Raw genomic sequence first — 19,250 nt, forward strand, 5'->3', positions numbered from 1 at the left:
TTTGAGCAAAAGGTCATCAAGACCAAGTAGACGTGAGAAAAACATTGATCTCTCCCTTAACTACATAAAAGAATTTATATAGGGGGCCTGGCTCAGAGAGAAAGAGCTATTACCAGAAATAGTTTTATCTAAATGAGCTATCTGTATGGCAGGGCAAATATCTAATTACCAAACACCTGCTCTTCTTACTGTCCTGTGAATTACCCTCCGCCCCTTTGAAGCCTCAGACCCCTGTCCTATTAGCTCAGGATGGCATATAAGCCTCAACTTCCTGACTTGTCCTTGGATCTCATATTCTTATGGGGTTCCTATATGTATGAAATTAACTTTGTTTTTCTCCTACTAATCTCTTTTATGTCAATTTAATTATTAGACCAGCTGAAGAGCCTAAAAGGGTAGAAGGAAAATTTTTTCTCCCTACACTTATAAACTGCATAAGCTTGAATAAGTTCCTTTAATAGCATTGTTATAAAGTAGAATTAATAATATCTGGCCCATTGAATCCACGTGAATTTTGTGAATACCAAGTGTGATTATATTTATGATAATTTAAAATATTCAGAGAGAATTAAACTTCATTAAGGTTGCTTCATTTATTTTGGATACCAAATTTTAACTATTAAGAGTCTCCCAAAGTCCACACAGTTCACATCCATCTATAAAAATAGTTGAAGGACTTCTTTAAGTCAGAACTCTCTGTAGATAGCAAAAGGGTAAATTGAGATTAAGGGAAGTGTGATATCATGAGTCATAAAAAATATATATTTGGTCTTCCTCCCCCTTTCTGGCACAGAGCTCCTAAAACCCTTAGAATTTCCTAAATGCAAGAGTAGTAAAGATGTCTTTTGTTATTTAATGAGATGTTATCTAATGAGACCTAAAGATGGGGTCTGGTTGCCAGGAGAACCAACCATGTGCTGAGGGGGTTGAAACTTTCAGTCTCACCCCTCTTGACCTCCAGGGAGGGGAGAGGGCTGGAGGTTGAATCGATCACCAATGGCCAATGAGTTAACAATCCTATCTTTGTAATGAAGCCTCCATGAAAAAAAGAAATCAAAACAAAACAAAAGAAGAGGCTTTGGAGAGCTTCTGGGTTGGTGAACACATGGCGATTTGGAGAGAGTGGCATAATCAGAGAGCGCATGGATGCATGAAGCCCTTTTCCTATCTTGTTCTATGCATCTATTTCATCTGGCAGTTACTGAATTATATCCTTTTATAACAAACTAGTGGTTTCATGAGTTAATGGGTTTCCTGAGTTCTGTGAGCTGTCCTAGCAAAGTAGTCAAACCCAAAGAGGGGGTCATGGGGACCTTTGATCTACAGCCAGTAGATCAGACGCGCAGGCACCAACCTGGGCTTGTGACTGGCATCTAAAGTCCAAGGAGGGGCTTGTGGAACCGCCAGTCTTTAGCTGGTGGATCAGAAGTAGAAGTGATAAACTGGTTTGTGATTGGAATCAGAAGTGTTGGGAGGAGTCTGTCGTGTAGGACTGAACCCTTAACGTGTCTGATTTGATGCTGTCTATGGGGAGATAGTGTCAGAATTGAGTCGAATTGTAGGACACTCAATTGGCGTCAAGAGAATTGCTTGTTATTGCTGTAGGAGCTCTCTCCTCCCTGCAACACACACACACACACACACACACACACACACACACACACACACACACACATTGAAATTGGTCTCAGAACATCAAAAGAGAAAGCCATACTGCCTAACAGGAACTTTATATAATGACACAGCTAACGTATACATAGGTTATTTGACTCTGAAGTGGACTAGTGGAGTTTGGCATTTTTCTAGTTCTTTTTTACAAAGAAAGTGAAAAAGTTGATAAGGGAGTTCAGAGATGGAGACTAAACAAGTGCTTTTCTTTTGATTTGGGTTCGTCTTCTCCCACATGCTAAGAATTCTTTCCTGTTTTCTAATTTCACTGGAATGTGATGCCTCCTTGCTTCATTGGATCATAATGCTTTTTGCAGATTATTCTTAGACTCTGCTCACGTTACTGTAGAAAGTTCAAATCTTTATCATTTAGTTTTGATGAACGTATGGTTTTTCCATTAAGTTCTGCATAATAACTGACTATGCTTTTTAACAACAAATGACGTTCTTTCTCCTAATTTTCTTGTTTATGTTGGCTGTCCCACTTTAGTGATTGGAAAGTCCACATATCTTACTTCTTTCAGCAAGAATAATAACTTTTTACTTAGGAACCAACCTGGTAATTTTTTTTAAATCTTCCATTGGGGGAAAAATTGGATGTCATACTACTTTCTGCAAAAAATTATTAAGCATTTTTCAGGTGAGAGTGTGTTTGTTTTTGACTGTTTAATCCCCAACATTGTCCGACCTTCAGAAGTAGTTTGTAAAATGAAAAGTGCTATACAAATATTAATTTATAATATTGTTTAATTTATTGAACCATGAAGGACACATGCCTTCTTCTTTTGCTCCTTGCAATTCTTTGGTCCTCCTACAAAACCAAGAGAGGAAACCATGATGACGGATCCTAGACAGGAAGAAAAAGTATTTTCTTGTCTATTCCTATTATTTCCAGACTTTTCCAAAATGAATACCATAAAGTAAATCCATCTTTCAAAGTTTCTTTTTTTCTAAACAGATTTTTTGAGGTATCATTGATACACAAAAAAATGAACATTTTATGCACACAATTTGATGAGTTTGGAGATATGCATACACCTGTGAAATCATCACCACAATCTTGCTTTCCTTGTTTCTACATGACCTTGGAGCACAAAGAAGTCTGAGTTGTGAGGTTTCTAATCTTGTTCTTACATTTTAGCTCAGTATTGGGGAAGCATTCTAAGTATACAGTCAGGCTAGAGGCTCCAAGAACTCTGGACATAAAGTCTAACTTGGTTTCAATATGTAAAATTTTCTTTTCCCCCTTCTACCTCCTTCTAACCCTAGTATCTTATTTTCCCCCTTATAATTCACACTCAGATTACGCTCTAATTAGTTTCATTTTTCAGAGTCTAATATGGGATCACCAAAGTAACCAGTCTCAACTGCACAACTTGACATCTCGTGGACACTAGCACTACAACATGTGATTTGGGTGATTTGACTTAATACGGGTGTCAGCACGGTAGTGGAGGTGGGGTATAGAGTCACATTTTCCTGGCATTTAACATGTTACTTAAAGGAAAATAGTAGTTACATTTTCCATGCATAGTAGATGGTCATGAATGTAATAGAATCTCTAGATATAGCAATTTAAATGAATTACTGTGTAAATACTTCCAAAATTCAAATTAAAACACGCCTGACACCAATATAATAGAGCACAATATAATTTGATGGAGAGTTGCCATGTTTTGGCATATTTATTACAAAGGTAACAATGATTTAATCAAGTTTGTTACCTGCAGATATAGATATAGTATTTATAGTTATTACTTTTGAATAGTCTCTGCAAAAGCTCAAGTTCTTTCTTCAGGCCTAAAGTTCGGACATTTTGACAGCCACAATTTAAACAAGTTAACTGAACAAACCATATGTTTATTTGAGATATGCCTTGTTTTGTGGAAGAAGAGAAGAATGGGAAATCCTTGTATTGCTCATTTAAAAAATTTAGCTTAGACTGCGAAAAATCTGTTTTAAGGTGCTTTTATTTTTAACTTATCCATAAATACTTTTCCGTTGGTCTGCATGTAAGTATTTCACTGAACTCTACAGCCTGAGGTGACCAGATGGTAGAATTACAGGATTTGGAACTCAGAGGATCTCAGGGGTCGTGTAATTCAACATCTTAACTTCGCCGAGGTGAAAACTAAGCCTCAGAGCTGTGGCTTCTGTTTTTCAAACAGCAGTTTCTTCCCTTATAAAACGAGAGCTTTCAGACAGACAAATTAGTCTGTGATGACTAGATGGAGACAACTGATTTGCCCATGACACTGTATTTAACATTCTAAACAAATGAAAGTAAAACCCAGAGGAAGAGTTATGATACAAAATGCATTAAGGCTTCCCTGTCACAAGTCATGCAGTGACATCGCTGGAGGTAGGGATTCCCACCAGAACAAGAAGTGTCATTTCCTAAGTAACTATAATTGCTTTTCAAACTGAGACATAAAATCTTCAGATGTATATTCCGTAGAACAGTACACACCACCATGGATAAATGTTACCCCCCTCCACCATGCTTTCTCATCTTTCTGTTTCACTGCCTTACCTGCTTAAAAGCTCGATAATCTCTTCTCTTAAGCTTTTGAACGCTGTAAGCTTGCTTTTTAGCACTTTTTTTGGGATACAGCCTTGTTTTCGTAAGAATATGTACCAGAATTTTAAAGGGATGCTTAACTCACTCACAGTGTTGCTTTATTTTTCTATATATTGTATAGAAGTTACTCTTATGGATGGGTCATGACATGGGGAAGAAGAAAAATAGGCAAATACCCCATGATGTCCTGAGTTCTTCAAGCTTAATTCATGTAGTATTTGGTAATATGGAAACAAAAAGGAAAATGTAAGAACATACAAAATTTCTAGCAGATTGTTATCACTTGGGCAAAGTAAAAAAGTGTGAGAGTGATCATTTGATATTTGTTTTTCTTTCAATTCCTTTGAATTTGCAGTTATTTTTTGTTTTCCTACTGTTAGAAACAGCATATTTTCATTGTGGGGGAGTCTCAAAAGAATAGGCCATTTAATCAAATATAGGTTCTGTAATTATAAATATCAAGACTAAAATACCATTTAAAGACTTGTCTTGAATTATGATGAAAATCTGCCATGTAATAATTTCATTCCTTTCTTCTCCATTTTCTCAATTTTGTTTGTTGTTATTAACATACAGACATGTCTTCCCACTAGGATCTAAACATTTTAAAGGCAGGTAGTATGACTCGTTCAATCGTATATCCTTCACTTCCAGGAAAATGCCTGATTCACAGAAGGTACTTGTATGATTGAATGAAGCAATCCCATCATGAGAATTCTGCTCAAGCAAGTGAGTAAATCATGTTTAACTGCTGATTATGGAAAGGTATAATTTGGTCGTCGGGTCACCTGGGAAAACACCTCAATAAACAAATCCAACTATTGCAACCAATTACTGATCTACTCTTTAATGGATCAATTCTGGAGATGGAAAGTCTCACAGCTTCATATCTCCCCTACATCTTTCAGAAGCCTCAGAACTCTTAGAATAAACATTTGTGTTATAATTAATATGGAATTTTAATTTTAGTGAGTAATTTTAAATATACATACACATGTATCTATATGTAATGAAATTAAATCTCTAATACAGTGTTTTACATTGGAGTGATATATTGGACTAAGGAATCTGATTGACCTTTCTTTCGAATCCCACATCCAATATTTACTGGTTGTATGGCAGTAGGTAATGCTTGAACCTCTCTGACCATGAATTGTTTCACTTAGTTTTTAAATTTGTAAATGAGAAGAATCATATATGGGACCACTTTGAAGTTTCCCTTCCCTTCAACATATGTAAATATGTAAGAAAAGTATAGCTAGCCTCTTTCCAAATTAATTTTGTTAGGAATTTACACTTGAAAATAAATTGATGGTCTTAATACAACAAAATTAGAGAGATAACTCAGTCAAATCCTACATCTGACTTGTGCCTTTATGACTAACGGGAAGAGCAATAAACACGTGTTCTACTTACGACGTCTATATATAATATTCACAATTTATTAGTCACTAAATATTTATTGGTGAGGTTTCAATGCCCTGTCCACTTGGTGCATCTCTTGATACTAATAATGGAAATAACAGCTACCTTGTTTCATAACTTTACAGTTTGCAAAGCTCTTTCACACACACTTAATCCTTTGATGCCAGCTAGTAATGAAATGTTTTCTAATTACTATGCATCATTGGACAGGGTGAGCCTGAAGGCCAAAAGCAGTTAACAGGTATTAATTATAGCCATTTACTTTCCCCTGAACTTTAATTGACATTCTCACAGGTTAAGATCCTTAAGTATTCTATATGTTTGCTTCCTTTGGTCTTTCCTCTATTCATTTATCTTTTAAATATATCATGTATTGTTCAATTTATAAAATTTTGTGGCTTAACCTAGGGTGTCTCCTACTGCAAATGATTAAAACAGGTTGCTAAGATTTCCTTGTTTTTTATTCAGCATATAGTAATTTGTGCTGGAAACAGAGTAAATAAATTCCAAAGATAGTTAATGACACTGAAAACAGTTAAGAAAGACTATTTTTACACAGCCCAGTCACACAGATACAGTATGGTTGGGCTAATATTATGTTGATTTGGAAATCACAAAGTGTGTGGATCACTGTGATTTGGGGACCTGTTAGAAACTGAACATCCAAGGGCATTGCAGGGCTCTGTGAGGCCATTGAGTTCAGTGGCTCCAAGCCTTCCTCATCTTACAGACCCAATCATACTGTCAAAGAAATTGAGTCTCATCATCATGAGCACAAAAACTCTTTTTTCCTTAAGAAGATGATTGATATTTACAGTTAATCCTTAAATACATATAGTAAATTATATATAATTACATATATTTTAAAAATATATAGTAGATTAGAATGACAGGAAGTTGAAGGGGAGTAGTATTGGGATCAGTTTTATTTCTATGATTTAAGACACAAATTGAGGGGCACCTGGGTGGCTCAGTCCATTAAGCGGCCATCACTTGGTTTCAGCTCAAGTGAGGATCTCAGGGTCCTCGGATCGAGCCCTGCACCGGGCTCCACGCTCAGTGGGGAGTGTGCTTGTAGATTCTTTCTCTCCCTCTGCCCCTCCCCCACTCATGTGCATGCTCTCTTTCTTTCAAAAATAAATAAACAAATCTTAAAAAAATAAAACACAAATTGGACAAAAATGGTTATCCCATTTGTAGTTGAACACTAGAATAAGAATGCATGATGTAAATTTCCTCATACATAAGTATAAAACAAAAAGACAATATAAGCTGTCATAGGGGTATTTGAAAAACAACAGAAAACAGGATGACGTAGAGAACAAATTCTTTACAAATGCCATAAAAACCCTACACACTAACTAGACCACTTCCATATCTAATTGGTAGTATATATATACTATGCTTTAATATTTACATTTCCTATTTCTTGTAGTACATTGCATATTTGTCCCAAACCTTGACCGTTACCCTTCCCTGTATATAAGCACTTGGTACATGACTATGGTTCTTCCCATTAAAGAACATATTTCTCTAGCCCTTGACTTAGGTTCATCCATGTGACATGCTTTAGTTAATAGAATAAGGAAGGAGTGACGGTATGCCAGCTCTAGGCTGGGCTTTAAGTGAACTGGCATGATGTCTCATCCACACCCAGCCCAGATCAGCTGACTTCCAGTGGACCCACCGATGTATGAGCGAACCAAGCTAAATATACTGGTTACCTTACACTGGTTACCTAGCTGTTTTCTGTCTGTCTCTATTTCTCTGTCTATTGATCTATCGATCTTTTGATCTATCAGTTTATCTGTCCCTTTATGTATCTATCTAATGCCCTACTCTGTTGTGGATTAAAGTTTGAAATGTTTATGAATCTAGATTAAAGTTTGAAATATTTATGAATTCTAGATTTCATGTATTGAAACAATCAGGGAAATGAGATATTATTTGTCCGACATTCTTTTATGGACTATAGATAGAAAGAGGGCAGAAAAGTGCTGCAATATGGCATAAGTATGCATCTTCCTCTATCAAGGTATTTGTTCTAATTTCAAAGTAACAAGGACTAGAGGCAAGAACTTTTTTTTTCATGTTTCGGATCATTTTGATGTACTTCATGGTATGGAAAACAATCTGGAAAAGCCCTTTAGGTCTCAGAACTAATTAAGCCAATATTTACTGGTCACCTACTGTGGGCCAGAATGTACTGGAGATTGTGAATATACAGCAGTCAACAAGAGACACATGACTCCTGCCATCCTGGTCTGGTGGAGAAGACGGATTTTACTAGTCCACATCCCACTAGTAGCTACATGATGACTAATTGTGACAAGTGACATGAAGGAAAAACTCAGGATGCTGTGGGAACACATAATAGGGAGTTCTTATCATAGACCTTAGGGTCAGAGAAAGTTTGTTATGTGGCATTTCAGCTAAATGTGGAAGATAAGTAGAAATGCATCAGGATAAAAGAAGTAAGGTTTAGAGAAAAGCATTGCAGCCTAAGGGGTAATCTGGGCAAAGATCCAAAAAAAGAAGGCATGTGGTACCTTCTTAAAACTGAAAAAAAAAAAAAAAGAAAAAAGAAAAACCAGTGTGACTTGGGAGTGAGCAAGAGAGGCCTGAAAGAAGGCTGGACCCAAGGCAGGGGATATACCACATAGGGCCCTATGGACCTTTTAAAAATTGGGGGCTTTATCCTACATTTAAAGGGAAGCTATCAAAAGATTTTAAACAGAATTATATTCAAATTTGCACTTAAAAGATCATTCTGGATGTAGTGTGACAAAAAATGAAGGAGAGGGAAATGGAGGCAGAGAGGCCAACAAAGTGGTGGCCATGGGTCAGGTGCAAGATGGAAGTGGGTTAGATTGAGAGTGTAAGGGAACTTTGGAAGTAAACGTCAGAATGTTATGGTGGATTGGATATTGAACGTGTTTAAATTAGCCATTAACGTATGGTAAGTATGCCCATATCTCAGTGGCATACAACAATAGCATTTGCTTAGCTCACAGACCTGTGGGTGGGTTATCTATGCTCTGTCTCCAGGCAGCTGTGCCCTGTGCCTTCTTGATCCTGGTCTCTCTCAAACACGCTTTTGTGTCCTGGCTCTTTATTGTTGTTTCATAGTGTGATCCTCTCTTTTCACTTGACTAGATTGTGGCTTCTTGAGAATATGTGCTATCATTCACACTTCAGAAATATTCTCCAAAATATAGTGAAGTGTATGACTATGTAAATGGTAGAATTATTAAGATTGGTTTACATACCAATTTGTATAAAGCCAGACTAATTGCTCAGAATTTGGAAGGAGTATTTTGAATCACTTTCTAATTGCTGGATTGATACAATAATGTATTTAATTTTCCTAACCCTTTATTTAGCAGTCAGTGTACTAGGACCTGAGGATTCAGAAAATTCCAAAACCTTATCCTTATCCTCTTGGAACTCGATTTAGTAGGGGTGAGAGACCTATAAAGCAAAATAATTTGTGCATTTCAGTCTACATTATCAGTGACTACCATTACTGGACCATTAAAAAAAAAATCACCTGTAAAATATATTCTTGCAAAATAACCATGAAAATTTCAGACTGATAAATCTGCACTATGTAGTCTGAATGCAGTGAACTCTGTCCATATCCTTTCAAAGATCAGTTAGCCTTATTCCGAACTCCAAAGTGTAGCTTTCATTTAACTAATAAAACCTTCCCTCTTCTGCCTTCCACACACAAACCTGTTCTTGCCTCTGGCCCATTCATTGCAGCTTCTGAAGACCAATATTCAGTGAGTAGTGTTGAAATGAATTTTATCTTTTACACGGAGCTCAATAATCTAAATGTAAGAAGAGAAATAATTTGACAAACTCTATTTAAGCTCCCACATGTCTCCTAATTCCAGACATTATATGAGCATTGTGGAGATCCTTAAAGCTAAGACACACAAACAGAAAGAGGATTTTATGGCTTCTGGTTAGAATGAAAGAAGAACAAGCTTTCTCTTAAACAGATTTTATAATGGAGGAGAATGACATGCTCTGTTGTTTTATTCCCAGTTATTATTTAGCAACTGAGTGCTGATACTGAAACCATATAAGAGCTTATTTTAACTATTTTTAGTTCTGAAGACTTACAACAAAATAAAGAAATCACTCCATCTTTGAATTTTTTTTTAAAGATTATTTATTTATTTATTTGACAGAGAGAGAGAGAGCAAGCAAGAGAGCACAAGCAGGGGGAGTGGCAGAGGGAGAGGGAGAGGCAGACTCCCNAGAGGGAGAGGGAGAAGCAGACTCCCCGCTGTGCAGGGATCCTGACATGGGGCTCGATCCCAGGACCCGACCTGAGCCAAAGACAGATAGCTTAACCGACTGAGCCACCCAGGCACTCCTCCATCTTTAATTAAAACAACAACAACAACAACAACAACAACTGTAAGACGACCCCATCTTTAATGTTATTTTGTAACACCGGTGAATAGATTATCTCTACAGAAAAGTGTCAAATGCATCAGCTAGCTATATATTAGATTATGTTGGGACGTCCTGCCAAATATGAACATGATGGTTTTCTCAGCCAGAATAGAAAGTCTACAGTAATTATTTTTGTTATTCGTACTTCAAATTCACTTGGTCTCAAATATCCAAGTAACTGAAACAAAATTAGAAATTTTATCCGTGGAGTGAGTGCTAAAATGATTTAAGGTCTAGTAAAAAGCTGTGGTTAAACTGAANAAAAAAACAACAACAACAACAACTGTAAGACGACCCCATCTTTAATGTTATTTTGTAACACCGGTGAATAGATTATCTCTACAGAAAAGTGTCAAATGCATCAGCTAGCTATATATTAGATTATGTTGGGACGTCCTGCCAAATATGAACATGATGGTTTTCTCAGCCAGAATAGAAAGTCTACAGTAATTATTTTTGTTATTCGTACTTCAAATTCACTTGGTCTCAAATATCCAAGTAACTGAAACAAAATTAGAAATTTTATCCGTGGAGTGAGTGCTAAAATGATTTAAGGTCTAGTAAAAAGCTGTGGTTAAACTAAAAAAAAAAAAAAGACATTTCCATAGCTGTTTTTAGAGTCTTTTTTCCTACTACACCAGTGTTTTCTTTTTTATTGAAATATTTTCTTCTCTTGGCTTGAAAGTAGAAGATAAAAAGTGATTCCACATAATTGAATTACTAGTCGAACTGCAAATGTTAGGTTTTTAAAAAAAATTATTGATCACCTAGGTGACAAAATGTTGTAATTTCTTTTTTTTTAAGATTTATTTTTTTTATTTATTTTTTTAATGATTTTTTTTATTATATTATGTTAATCACCATACAGTACATCCCCGGATTCCGATGTAAAGTTCGATGCTTCATTAGTTGCGTATAACACCCAGTGCACCATGCAATACGTGCCCTCCTTACTACCCATCACCAGTCTATCCCATTCCCCCACCCCCTCCCCTCTGAAGTCTTCAGTTTGTTTCTCATAGTCCATAGTCTCTCATGTTTCATTCCCCCTTCTGATTACCCCCCTTTTCTTTATCCCTTTCTTCCCCTACCGATCATCCTAGTTCTTATGTTCCATAGATGAGAGAAATCATATGATAATTGTCTTTCTCTGCTTGACTTATTTCACTTAGCATTATCTCCTCCAGTGCCGTCCATGTTGCAGCAAATGTTGAGAATTCGTTCTTTCTGATAGCTGAGTAATATTCCATTGTATATATGGACCACAGCTTCTTAATCCAGTCATCTGTTGAAGGGCATCTCGGCTCCTTCCATGATTTGGCTATTGTGGACAATGCAGCTATGAACATTGGGGTGCATATGGCCCTTCTCTTTACTACGTCTGTATCTTTGGGGTAAACACCCAGTAGTGCAATGGCTGGGTCATAGGGTAGTTCAATTTTTAACTTTTTAAGGGACCTCCACACTGTTTTCCAGAGTGGCTGTACCAACTTGCATTCCCACCAACAATGTAGGAGGGATCCCCTTTCTCCACATCCTCTCCAACAATTGTTGTTTCTTGCCTTGTCTATCTTTGCCATTCTAACTGGCGTAAGGTGGTATCTCAGTGTGGTTTTGATTTGAATTTCCCTGATGGCTAATGATTTTGAACCAAAATGTTGTAATTTCTTATGCAGGCTTCACACTCAGTGCAAAGCACCCCGTGGGGCTCGATCTTAGGACCTGAGCCGAAAATCAAGAGTTGGATGCTTAACCGACTGAGCCACCCAGGAGCCCCACATGTACATACATTTTTAAAAATTTGACAAGCTCTTACCACTAACATTTACACATTATGCGATGGATTATTGTAAGAGTTTGTCTTGGTGACTCTTTAGTGTCAGTCTATATATACAACGTTATTCATAAGTGCAATGTATTCCCTAAAACTGACATGCCATGACTTATTTAATTATTCTGACAGCAATTTGATTGATTTGCTTAGAAGAATACAGCAATGAACTTTCTTACACATGAGTCTTTGAGCAAATATGAATGCTATCAGCTAAATATATAGAAGTAAAATTCATGCATGTGGCTTACAGAAATGTGAAGTTTTGATAGATATTGATGAAAATACCCTCTGAAAATGGTTAGTGACTTCAAAATCTCACCAGTGAGTTATGAAAGCAACTGTTCCTTCATATCCTCCACAATAAATACTATCAAGCTTCAAAAGTTTGTAACCTGAGGAGTAAAAACTATAGTGATGTTGTTTCTGTTTCAATTCCCCTGATTGCTACTAAGGTTTAGCATAATTTCATATATATGTAGTACGCAGTTTTTCCTTCTGTGAACTCTTTCTTTGTATCTTTTGTCTAATTTTTTAAAGATTTATTTATTTTATTTATTTATTTGGGGGGGAGGGGCAGAGGGAGAGGGTGAGAGCGAATCTTCAAGCAGACTCGCCACTGAGCATAGAGCCCAACATGGGGCTCAGCCCCACAACCCAGGAGATCATGACCAAGAGTTGGTCGCTCAACTGACTGAGCCGTCCAGGCACCCCTTTTATCTAATTTCGTAAAAGATCATTGCCTCTTTTCCTAATTATGTGGGAGATCTCTCTATACAATGGTCATTACTACTTGTCTCTTAAACTTTTTTTGCAAATATTTTCTCTCGGTATTGTCTTTTATATTGTAGTTTTTATTATGATCTTTGCCAAAAAGAAATTTATATAGTTTGTCTGTTAATTATTCTCTTTAGTTTGTGGGAGGCCCTTTCTCATTACTCAAGATTAAAAAAACCACTATTCTATTTAAAAGAATTTTTTAAATGTTACTTACCTTAGCACTTAAATCATCTGGTAATTTATTTTATGTATGGTGTTCAGTAGGGTTCTAATATAATCGTAAAGGGCTAGTTGCAACTTTTAAATATTCCAACCTTTTTCTGCTAGTTTAAATTTCCATTTTCTCTCACATATTAGTACACACACAAATGCGCATGTGCACACATGCACATTTGCCTCTTCTGGACTCTCCAGTTTGTTCCCTTGATCCACGTGTCTCTTCTATTCCTGTGCTAATAAACTGCTTGTATCCACATAGCTTCACAGTATGCTTTGATGTTTGTTACGGCAAGTCATCCCAATTGTCCCTCCCAGATAGCCTTGTCTAGTTCCATAGAAATCCTATTATGAATGACTGGGATCATATTGCATTTATAATTATTTGATGGAGAATTATTGTCTCTTCAATGTTGAGCATGGTGATTCTCAGTTATGCAGCCATCCTGATAACTGAGTTGGAATTCCCCCTTTCCTTGTCCCTGGATGATATTTCTATCTAGGTTGCTTCCAGGCTGAGGGCAAGCTATGGAACGTGCTGCTGGGTTTAACACTAGCTCCCTCTGGGTATGGGGCTACCTGGAGCCATGTCCTGCCTCTTTCGTCTCAGTGCCCTCGATCCTGGCTTTAATCAGGGTGCAAATGCCATTGCTCCCTGCAGTTGTCCAAAGACTCACCTGCTGCCTTATTTCAGGGCCAAATGTGACATCCTGCATCTGTTGATTCTGGTTCTGAAGATCTTCCAACCACGTCTAGCTCTGCAGCTGTTCTCACCTCTATGTGTTTTGAAAAACCATGCTTCCCTCTGGTGTTGATCTTCTGAGACATAAGCCCATTGACTTTCTATCATGCAGGAATTTCCCCCCATTTCTTGTTTCTCAGCGATGCTTTGGATTAAAACATATTCTGCCTCAGTTTTGGTAATTTTCAACAGAATGGTGGTTACCGTTCTTGTCACATTTTCAGCAGGTTCTTGAAAATATTTTCTGGAAGAAAGAAGTGAACAAGGGCCCTGTGAGACTCCGTTTCTGGATTTGTAAAGCCAAGATGATGAAACCCTCTCTTCCAGGGCCATTTTGGAGTTTAAATGAGACACACACGAATCTTAAACTCTTTTACCCTAAAATACATTCAACAAATATCAAAGAACCTTTCCTTTCATGTTAATGAAAACTCACCTCATAAAAAAAAAAAAGAAAGAAAGAAAGAAAATTCTGACCTAAGGGCTGTGGAAATGTGACCGCTGCAAAACTGCACCATCACCTGCCAGCATCTGCGGCATCTGAAATTGTTCAGGTAAAGCCCCAGCAGCACTGTGGGCAGAACGGTAGGACCTGGAATGTGGCGAGCATTCTGGATGCGTTTGGCCAGATGACTGTAATCTAATAGCAGCCGGAACACTTCGTGAGAAAGATGATATTGGGGTATTCCCAAGAAATGACAGTGACGCTGTTTGCCCTGTCGAGCTTCTTTTCTGTTGTGTGGCTGCTGCAGTGCAATTCATTTCCTCAGTGACGTCCCTGCGAAGGTGGATCCCAGAGCAGAGGCAGCATCACAGGAAAGGCCGGGAAGCGTTACCGTGGCCTCATTGTGATGATAGCATCCTAGCAGCTTTCAAAGCACTGGTGGCTGATTGCTCTAATTAGAATGTAGTTTTAAAAAGCGATCGTCTGTCCTATTTGTAATTATAAGCAATTATTGCATGAGCTTTGTCAAAATCAAGATGAAAAACTTATAAGTACGTGTGAAATACGAAGCTTTCTGCTTATTTATTAGTTTTTTTTTTTTAACTCGTACTTGAATGCGTGAAAAGTGGAGGCTGGTAGCAGGTATGAATATGGCCATCACCAGTGAGAAATAGAAAAGGTGAGTGATGGTCTCTGAATAATAGTGCGGTAAGTCAGGGTAAAGCACGGATCTATGATGAATTTTTCTGGCATTTAGACTAGTGTTTTCCTCTGGGGTCTGTAATGCTGCTTTTCTTTTCCCTTTTGATGTACGTGAAGGGCATTTGCTCTGATGCTAAATTTTGCTCTTTCACAGCAGAGCTGGCATCCAAATCAAAACATAAATAAATAAACAAAAAAAGAAGTACTGTACGTGTCTGGAAGCATCTACAGCGAATTTGAAATTTCAAGGACAACTTGGAGGTACCAGTGATTCATGAAACAGGAATGTTAGCCAAGCCTGATGTAATATTTTATATGAAGGGCTTTTCACTTACAAAGGGCTCAGTATTTAACAAAACTAAATACCCAAAGGCATCCATTTCATCCTACACAGACTAATGATGTGCAAATCGGATTGGATGGACCTGAGAAGTCATTTAACATACAGCAAGTGTTTATAGCAACTGAGCTAAGCGGATAAGAAAGACCCTGTTCTTTTGAAACTACAGGGGAAGGCTCTAAGCAGGCGTCCACAGGCATCCAGCTAAGCCGACCCTGTCCAGGACTCCGGGCTGCGGGGACACGACCATGGGCCAGCTATATTTGCTAACCACACATTAAAAGTTATGAAATGTTTATTTTTGGCTTCTCGGGCTAGGGAAAGTTAAAGATCATATCTGTAACCAAATAAGCTTATGAGCCCTCTATACTTCAGGCCTTCTCTGTAACCTTAGTCTGTGCAAACAAACTCAGATTTATCCCTTTTATAAGGGAGAAGAGATTATCATTCCTTATTGGAGGAGCCACCACAAGTACTGAATTATATACAGCTGTTAACATCAGAATGATTTTGAGCCTTATGCTTTTGTGAGACTAATGTTGTGAAGACCAGCACTTCCATCTGTCCACCTCTTGGAGACCACGGTCTTACTTGCCTGTGTTGGAACTGTTCTTTCTCCTAGGAAAAACGGCATAGCTAGTGCCCTACAAGAAACTCCTGGGGCCAAGTTTTAAAATTGTTTTGGGGAAGCCACACTGTTACAACCCATTCCTTGTCCCTATGATGTGGAACATAGGTAAGCTATACAACTTGTTCATACAGTCCATCTGGTCCTCAAAAAAGATTCGTACATTTGCAATGAACGCTTTCTTCCTAGAAATATTTTACACACTGGCTTTTAGGGCTCTTAGCTCTGTTCTGGATTCTATTCCTAAGGCCAGATTAAGTTGGAATATACATATGATAAAATCTCATTGGCCTGAGTTTGTGGAAAAGGAGGGCAAGAATGTCACTGAGAAGTATAGATATTTTAGGTGAAAATAATGGTGAAGGTACGTTTGGCGACGAGAGTCAGGCTAACAGTGTTTGCCTGTGCATGCTTTGATAAATGCATAAGAATGAGCTGTAATTTCCTCATAATTCTATGCTTTTGATACCTGGCAAAAGTTATGGTAGGGCACAAAATGTAGTCTAGAGTTTCCTGACAGCTAAGACAAGCGAAGACTGTTGAAGTGCTATTTGCCACATAAGAGGAAACACACGATTTTCTGAACAGGGATAGCATTTTTACTGACATTGTACTGAAGGTAGGATTTTTCTCATATAGTTACTAGTCCAAAGTAGTTAGTTGATTTTCTTCTTTTGTTGAGCACCTACTATATGATCAGACACTGCTAGGTATTGAAGTTTATAGACAAATGAGACAAAATCCCTGTACCCAAAAGGGCTAAGAGTCTATGTAAATAAAATGATGCACAATGATTTTATAAAAGTGTAACTTTATTCAGATTTTTTTTCTTTTATAAACAGAGGGACATAATATTAAATCTTAATTTAATATTAAGATTTGTTATCCCTTGGACAGTGCTTTCAGGACTGCACACTTAACCCAGACCAGAGAGAATTTGAGAACATGTCCATCACACTGTCTTTCTCGAATTTCACATGTATGAAATGAACCTTTGGCATATTTTGGGTCATGGACTTTTCATGGCTTATTTCTGAGACAAGAGTCTTGGGTCTTAAATACTCCGTGTTGTTGATTGAAGAATTTAGAGACTAGTCATTTAGGAAGCAGACTTTTAATTTTCTTGTGAAACTCTTAAGCATCCAATTAGAGTTTTGTTGTTATTTTCTTGGCAGGTATTTGGCCAGTCACTGTGTGTTCTTCCTGGAACTCATGGAGGCCAGCAGAAAGGACCCATATTTTCCTCGAAGAAGATCTCTGAAACTCCTTGAGTCCTTAGGCAGGCACTTGGCTGAACCCCAGAAGTCTGTGCCACCTAGCACAGTGAAGGTGATCTGGGACAACTCCGTGACATATCTGCTTCCTGAGGGCAGGAATCTACAGCCTATTCACAGTGCTAATTACATATTGTTATAAACAACGTATTGCCAGGCATGCAATGCTCAACATGTGGTTGTTGAACTAAAACAAAATCAAAAGTAGAAGTTAGTACAGTATAGGAATTACCACATTGAATGTTCAAGTAACTCGATTGTTTTAGTCACTAGGTTACCAAGATTAACACTCACAGATCCTACCCGCAAGGAATTTACAATACTTTTTGGGAGGCTAGCGTTAATCACGACCAGATGCTGGAGAAGAACAGAAGAAAGTAATTGATTTTGCCTCAGCAGATTGGGGAAGTCTTTATACTCTTAAATGAGATAACATCTGAGTTGTATCTTTGAGAATGAGAAGAAATCAATCAGGCAGAGAAGATGGAAAGGTATTTCGTACTGTTTCAGGTATTGTCACATCACAAAACACCCCCAAACTCAGCTGGGAACAACGATAATGGTTGATTTTGCTCATGAATCTGAAATTTGAACAAGGCTTGACAGGGACAGCTTATTTCGATTCAATGTGGCTTCAGCTGGGTGGCTCAGTGATCTGTTGGCTATGTGTTGGTTGGTAGATCAATCAGGGCTGCCAGCTGACGTCCTTTCAACACAACTGCTTGGGCTTTCTCACAGCATGGCCGCTGCGCTTCAAAAGCCTGTGTTCCTAGAGACAGGAAGCGGAAGTCTTTTAAGTCCTGAGCCTAGAGACTGGCACGGAAGCACTTTTGTTGCCTGCCAAAGTTCAAGGAGAGGGGAAGTAGACTCCCAGAAATTTTGTATCCCTTCTTAATCCACCACATCTACATATAACCTATTACCATCTACGACATACTAAATGCACTATTTGGTAACATAGACAAACCAATTATGACAAAGGAATAGAAGGTGAAAATCTGGGGAATGGGGGATGATGTTAGAACAGGGGCATTGGAGCAGATGGCAGAGAGGTTCTTGTACTGTACTTTTGAGTTTTACAATCTTCTACCCCCAGAATTGGCCTGATCATTTCTGTATTTAGGAAGATCAGTTGGGTAGTCGTATGAAGGCCTAACTAGAAGTAAGTGGCATTGCAAACAGCATAACTGAGCAGAAACTCTTGTAATAGTTTATGAGAAAGTTGATGAACTCAGACACAGTGGGAGGAGAGAACTAGAAAAAGAGCTGTATATCAGCGAATTTTCAGTTACAGATTTAGAAGAAACTGGTTCCTAAATGGATGTATGATTAAGAGATAATGAATCAGGGTGGCCTTCAAGTTTCTAGCTTGAAAAGTGGGAGAAAATATAGAACACAAAAAGAGAATCACATTTGGGGAAAGAGAGAGAAGTTGGTGGGTTTAATTTTTCAGGACATGCTTGATTTGAGGTACATCTGGCCTTACTAGGCTGAGAAGTTTGATAAGCAAGTGATTGTAAAAATAAAGAACTTAAAAGGTAGGTTAGGTGTGAAACATCTAAATTTGTAGGTATAAAGCTTGAGGTGCTAGTTGAAACTAGAGGAATACATGAGATTAAAAAAAAAAAACCCACTATTTTTTGAAAAAAGAAGAAACCTGAAGGCAGAGTCTGGAGGACAGAATCAAGTGAAAGTATAATAAGACCGAAAGAAATGGAAAGTCAGTAGAGGTAGAGTAAATGCCTTCTTGATCCCACAAATCAGAATGAGCAAATATCCTCAGATCTGTGTGACAAAACAAGTTGGGAAACATTATTTCCCAAACTGACTTTTATGCTCCATATATTTTGTCCAAGGATACACAAATGAGAAGGTAGGTGTATAAACTGTCTTATATTTCCCAACAATGTACATTTGTAGCTGTTTTACAGAAGGTGGTGCTCACTGGTTGGAAACATAGAAGCTTTCTTTTTCTTTTTATTTCTTTCTCTTTTTTTGAGAGAGCAAGCGAGCATGCAAGCAGGGGTGTGGAGGGACAAAAGGAGAGAGAATCTTAAGCAGGCTCAAAGCCCAACAAGGGGCTCCATCTCATGACCCTGAGATCATGACCTGAGCCAAAACCAAAAGTCAGATGCTTAAACGACTGAG

The 19,250-nt window shown here is 37.8% G+C and overlaps 1 long non-coding RNA gene across 1 annotated transcript; it reads left to right on the forward strand.

The window, feature by feature from the left end:
* Positions 1 to 4,900: 4,900 nt before the first annotated feature.
* LOC117802980 lies at positions 4,901 to 19,147 on the forward strand. Its single transcript, XR_004626483.1, has 3 exons — positions 4,901 to 4,978; positions 15,823 to 15,936; positions 17,004 to 19,147. It is a non-coding gene; the product is annotated as an uncharacterized LOC117802980 (long non-coding RNA).
* Positions 19,148 to 19,250: the final 103 nt, after the last annotated feature.

This window comes from Ailuropoda melanoleuca, chromosome 7, assembly GCF_002007445.2.
Source record: "Ailuropoda melanoleuca isolate Jingjing chromosome 7, ASM200744v2, whole genome shotgun sequence".
Lineage (NCBI taxonomy): Eukaryota > Metazoa > Chordata > Mammalia > Carnivora > Ursidae > Ailuropoda > Ailuropoda melanoleuca.